The sequence below is a fragment of the Loxodonta africana genome, chromosome 5, assembly GCF_030014295.1.
Source record: "Loxodonta africana isolate mLoxAfr1 chromosome 5, mLoxAfr1.hap2, whole genome shotgun sequence".
Taxonomy (NCBI): domain Eukaryota; kingdom Metazoa; phylum Chordata; class Mammalia; order Proboscidea; family Elephantidae; genus Loxodonta; species Loxodonta africana.
In genome coordinates this window covers 121,010,014-121,016,834 of record NC_087346.1, presented here as the reverse complement: position 1 = coordinate 121,016,834, position 6,821 = coordinate 121,010,014, and positions in this window count along the sequence as shown.

Genomic DNA, 6,821 nt, shown 5'->3' with positions numbered 1-6,821 from the left:
ATCCTACTGTGTGACCTCCCAAGTTATTTCATCTCACCTTGCTTCAGGATTCTCATCTATAAAATAAGGATAATAATAGTACCTTCCTTCCAGCCTAACATTTTGGAATTAAATAAGTTAATGTCTATAAAACTCATAGAACCATACCTAGCTCCATTAAAGGTACTCAATAAAAGTATAACCGATTGCCATTGAGTCAATTCCAACTCACAGCAATGCTACAGGACAGGGCAGAACTGCCCCATAGGGTTTTCAAGGCTGTAAACCTTTACGGAAGCAGATCGCCACATCTTTCTCTCGCTGGTGGGTTTGCACTGCCAACCTTTCAGGTAGCAGCCAAGCACTTAACCACTGCACTACCAGGGCTCCAAAATAAATGTTATTGTTAAGTGCCATTGAGTTGGTTCTGACTCATAGTGACCCTGTGCACAACAGAAATGAAACACTGCCCGGTCCTATGCCATTCTCACAATCATTGCTATGTTTGAGCCCATTGTTGCAGCCACTGTATCAATCTATCTCACTGTGGGTCTTCCTCATTTTTGTTGGCTTTCTACCTTACCAATCATGATGTCCTTCTCCAGGGACTGGTCCCTCCTGATAACATGTCCAAAATATGGAAGATAAAATATCACCATCCTCACTTTCAAGGAGCACTCTGGCTCTACTGGCTGTATTTCTCCCAAGAGGGACTCGTTCCTTCTCCTGGCAGTCCATGGTACATTCAATATTATTCACTAATGCCGTAATTCAAAGGCATCAATTCTTCTTCAGTCTTCCTTATTCACTGTCCAGCTTTCACATGTATATGAGGTGATTGAAAATACCATGGCTTCAGTCAGGTACACTTTAGTCCTCAAGGTGCTATCTTTGTTTTTTAACTTTAAAGAGATCTTTTGCAACAGATTTGCTCAGTGCAATACATTGTTTGATTTCTTGACTGCGCATTGATTTTGGAACCAAGTAAAATGAAATCTTTCACAACTTCAATATTTCCTCTGTTTATCATGATGTTGCTTATTGGTCCATTTGTAAGGATTTTTGCATTCTTTATGTTGAGGTGTAACTCATACTGAAGACTACAGTCTTTGATCTTCAGTAAGTGCTCAAGGCCTTTTTGCTTTCAGCAAGGAAATTGTATCTTTTGCATATTGCAGGTTGTTAACGAGTCTTCCTCTGATCCTGATACCATGTTATTCTTCATGTAGTCTGATTTCTTGGAATATCTGCTCAACATAAAATTTGAAAAAGTATGGTAAAAGGATACAACTCTGACACACACCACTCATCTGTCAGTTTGTCATACTGTGGTGGCTTAGGTGTTGCTGTGATACTGGAAGCTATGCCACCAGTAAATCATGGTATGCACATCTTTGATGTGGTGAAAAACAGGTGAAATTGTACGCTACGGTTCAGTAAGTAATCACAAGTAAGCCCACGAATACCTTGCTTATTAGGTAATCCATCCCCTAAATATCATTAGGGTTACCCATAGTGGACAGGTTTCAGCAGAGCTTCCAGACTAAGACAGACTAGGAAGAAGGACCTGGCGAACTACTCCTGAAAAAACTGGCCAGTGAAAACCTTACGAATATCAGCGGAACATCGTCTACATAGTGCCAGAAGATGAGGCCCTCAAATTAGAAGGCACTCAAAATACGACTGGGGAAGAGCTGCTTCCTCAAAGTAGAATCAACCTTAATGATGTGGATGGAGTAAAGCTTTTGGGACCTTCATTTGCTGATGTGGCGTGACTCAAAATGAGAAGACACAGCTGCAAACATCCACTAGTAATCAGATCATGGAATGTACAAAATGTAACTCAAGGAAAATTGGAAGTTGTCAAAAATGAAATGGAAAGCCTGAAGATTGAGCTAAAATGGACTGGCATTGGCCATTTTGAATTGGACAATCATATGGTCTACTATGCCGGGAATGACAACTGAAGAGGAACGGCATCACATTCACTGTCAATAAATGTATACATTATTATTATTATTACCACTACTTTGGTCACTTAAGTACAGTAACCCTACATTGTTCTCAGAAGCAGGATTCTACTTGAATACCTTTTTAATTTGCTTTTGATCTCCACCACCTACTTAATATCTACTACCGGACATCACTAGTGCCATTCGTCCCTCTGCCTAACTTCTCTGGGTTGCTTATGGCCCAACTGCTCACAATACCCTGTAGTTAGACTGTCTGAACTTCAGGGTCATTTCTGGTCTGTCCCATTTTGAGATATATATAGCTTTATCATGCCCAAATTAAGTGGTCCCCAGATGACTGAGTGGGGTATGCCTGTGTGTCTGTGTGTGTTTGTGTTAATGTGTCTTTATGAAGATATATTGCCTCCATCCCCACGTCTGCTGTTATGGCTTCTGACTCTTTGCTGTGAGCAGTCATTTCTTACTTCCAGCAGTGTGTTTGCTAATAGCTGCCCTTCCTCTTCTAATTTGTTTTTAATGCACTATGGGTTTGCTAACCAGGAAAACCCAGCTTGTGTGAAATGTATATACAATAAGACTGAAGAGACTCTGACAGTTTCTGGGGATCTTCTATGAGTCAAGGGAGTGATAATCAGTATGAACTTTTTAACATACATTCTGACTACTTAGAAGATTCTTTTTAACTCAATTCTTATTCTTGGTTGTGGTCCAGAAGAGGTGAGCTTGCCAGGCATCTGAGTCCTGAAGAGCTGGAGTATCACCATGCTAATTCTATTACTAGGAAAACACAAAAAGCATTCATCTTATCTTTTGTTGATGACATCTAAATGTCCTGGGCCAAATAACAGGAAGGGAAGTAGACATTTGTTACAGAGAGAGATGTGAGGGTTTTGCCAGTATAACCTTTGAACCTGCTTCCAGGGTTTACAGAATTTCTACACAGCATGAAACTTGGTGCAGGATAGATACTCAAAACTCCTCCAGGTTCCCTAGCTCCAGAAGCTAGAGTGAAGAACTGTACAAGGTGATGGTGATGGCAACACACAGTGCCTAGTGGCAATGGTGCTGGTGGTGGTTTCCAGTAAATGGTACTAGAGGTGGCAGATTCAGCTATAGCATTGGGATTTAGCAGGGGCAGCAGCAATGCTATTCTAAATTTATGTTCCTTAGATGCTGTGGTGGCTATGTATCTGATCAGCTGACCCTTCTGATCCCCTCCTGTTTTCTAAGCCTAATTTTCCAGCCCTCCCAACAATATTGTTACCATCCAATAATTTTCCAGGAAACTGCAGATATGCTTAAGTTAATCAGCATCAGTTCTATTGTTTACAGCCAAGGATCCTGTGCAGGGCAGGTGGATGACTTCTTATTTTGCTATCTAAATCACATAATATAAACCAAACCAAACTAAACCTCTTGCTGTCAAGTTGATTCTTACTCATAGCGACCCTATAGGACAGAGTAGAACTACCCCATAGAGTTTCCTGGTGGATTCGAACTGCCGACCTTTTGGTAGCATTTAACCACTCTGCCACCAGGGTTTCCAATCACATATATAGAGAGAAAGAAATAAAGAGAAACAGAGAGCGAGCCTGTCCCTGGGTGGTGTAAATAGTTAAGCACTCAATTTCTAGCCAACAGGTTGGTGGTTTGAGCCCACCCAGAGATGGCTCAGAAAACAGACCTGGAAATCTGCTTCTGAAAAGGTCACAGACTTGAAAATCCTATGGAATAATTCTGCTCTACATATATGGATTGCCAGGAATTGGAATCGACTCGATGACAACTAATAACAAATATATGTATGTGTGTGTGTATTTATTGTCCGTTGCTGTTGATTCCGATTCATGGCGACCTCATGTGTGCACAGTAGAACTTTTCCACAGGGTTTTTAAAAGGCTGTGACCTTTCAGAAGCAGAATGTTGAAAGTGAAGAGGACAAGAAGCACTTACTAATGAAGATCAAAAAATACATCCTTCAGTATGGATTGCATATCAACATAAAGAAAACAAAAATCTTCACAACTGTAGACCAATAAGCAACATCATGATAAATAGAGGAAATATTGAATTTGCCAGGGATTTCATTTTACTTGATCACCAATCAACATCTGTAAAATGGAGGCAACAGTGAGTCCTTTAACTTCATGAGGAGACAGAATCACCATCAGCATCAGCCCAAAGCTGATTCCTGTGAGATGGAGGTCAGACATATATCCAACCTCCAACCTTTTGACCAGTTCTGACACCAGCCATCCCTCTCTACTTCTCTGCTGGGCACTCTCTACTTCTTCGCTGGGTGTGATAATTTGTTGTGATGGCCACACAGAACACACAGGCCATACTCAAGATTATGGGGTTTATTAGGGAAGTAAGAGGTTACAATTCAGGACCACGATCAACTTGGAAGTAACAGGAACACCTCAGGATACAGCTTCTCTGCCATGCTTGGGCCTGGCCTTTGCCCTATTTGGGTAGGTGTTACAGCTCTTTAGCTCACCAATAAGTGCCTGGAGGCACCCCACTCCACCAGAAAGCATCTGGCCCAAAGGCACACAACTCCCTTGCTCTGTGGATCAGTAAACCCCCTTCAGTCATCTGCCAGTCTTATGCTGCTGCTATCTCCAGTGTTACAGCTCTCTGTCTCCAGGGTCTAGGAGGTTCCAGTGCAGAGACCTTGGATCCAAAGGATGTGTTCTGCTCCTGTCTCTTCTCCTTGACGGTAGGCAGTCTCCCTCAACCTCTGGGATTGGTTCCTTCTATGCTTAGCAGGATGGCAAAACTGACTAATCCCCTTGGTGGGCCACAGGCACCTTATTTGCATATCCCAGCCAATCCTGGAAAGAATTTTACACACCTTATTTACACAGTCCCACTCAATCATTTTGTGGGAGTTACAAGACCATGACTAGGAGGGCCAAACAAAAGCAATTCACTGCACCACAACGCCCACGGAAGCAGAGTCAAGAAATCAAATTATGTATCGCACTGGGCAAATCTGCCGCAAAAGGCCTCTTTGACGTGTTAAAAAAAGCAAAGATATCACTTTGATGATTAAGGTGTGTCTGACCAAGCCACGGTATTTTCATTGAGTCAGTTTCATTGAGTCAGTGACCTTCCGTATAACAGAACAAAATGCTGCCTGGTCCTGTGCCATCCTCACAGTGATTACTATATTTGAGTCCACTGTTGCAGCCACTGTGTCAATCTACCTCATTCAGGGTTTTCCTCTTTTTCGCTGACCCCCTACTTTACCAAGGATAATGTCCTTCTCCAGGGACTGGTCCCTCCTGATAACATGTCCAAAGTAAACAAGACAAGGTCTTGCCATCCTCACTTCTAAGGAGCATTCTGGCTATACATTCCTCCAAGGCTGATTTATTCCTTCTTCTGGTAGTCAATATTCTTCACCAACTCTGTAATTCAAATGCATCAATTATTCTTCACTCTTCCTTTTTTATTGTTCAGCTTTCATGTACATATATACGTGTGTGTGAGTATATATTAAAAAAAAAAAACCAGCGCTGTCAAGTCAATTCCAACTCCTAGCAATCCTACACGACAGAGTAGAACTGCCCCATACATATGTAGCAAGAGAAGGAAGAGGGGGAAGGGGAAGAGCCTTGGTGGTACAATGGTTAAGCGCCAGCTATTAATCAAAAGGTCTGTGGTTCAAACTCATCAACATGGGAGAAAAGACCTGGCCATCTGCTCCCATAAAGATTACAGCCTAGAAACCCCATGGGGCAGTTCTACTCGACGGCACATAAAAACAACATATGGTGGGACACACATAACATACGTGTGTGTGATTCTTTGATTTTCCAGGATAGTTTAGAAATTCACTGAATTATGTTCAGCAAATTTTATTATCCTAACACAATTATACAGAGAAGGTGATAAAAATCTATTTTTACTTATTAATTCCTATGTAGTTTCAGTCTCTAATACCTTGTGACGTAGAAAATAGTGTTTAAATCATTAAAAAAAAAAAATCACTTTTCTTGCCCAGGAAATAATTACATAAGTTTTTCCAAGGAAAGGTTGGTTTGGAGCAACACCATAATATCCTCACTAATATGAAGTACATGGCAATTATTTTGACAGGAGAAAAGAAAAAGAATTTAGATAATTTTCCACAATTTCCTGTGATAAACTTCCACAATTTGACTTCAGTGTTGAGGCATGGTAACTTTCAAGAAAAATAGGAAGCTCCATAAACATTAATACAAAACTAACAAAAAATGTATTCAATTACTTTGCTGTCTACTAACTTATAAAAAAGATTTCAAGAAAGTTGTTCAGTCTTCTCATGTGGCCTGAGCTGTGGGTTGAACATGTCCCATTATGAGTATTGGATACCAAAGAAAAAGGTGTAAACATGTTGTGCATGTGTGAGAAAGAGAGAGAGAAAAGACAGAGAAAAACATTTCTCTGATTGCAAGTGGAAAAGAAAGTGTTTTTTCAGGGGGGAAACTCAAGTCTCCTAAGTTTTAAATGCCCTCCCCATGATACTCAAAGGTGGATGATCCGCCAAAACTTATCACATGTGGACACAGCTGAGAATTTAAACCTATTTTTGGAGCATTTCATTTGTAAATGTTTCTCAAAATTTCAAAGCAATCGTAGTTGACTGCCTATTCTCTTCCTTGAACTAAATGAAAACGATTTGACAATTTCTGCGTATGGTTTTCTAGACGTAAGTAGTAGGGTAATTTACATTCATGAAGCGGGTCCCAAGAAGATGCATACTGCAAATCTATAAGTAATATAGGCTAAAGGACTGTGGTGGAAGTCACTATTTGTTTAAAAAAAATAAAAATCTACCACATAATAGATACAGTTCACAACTAGAAGAGTGGGAAAAAA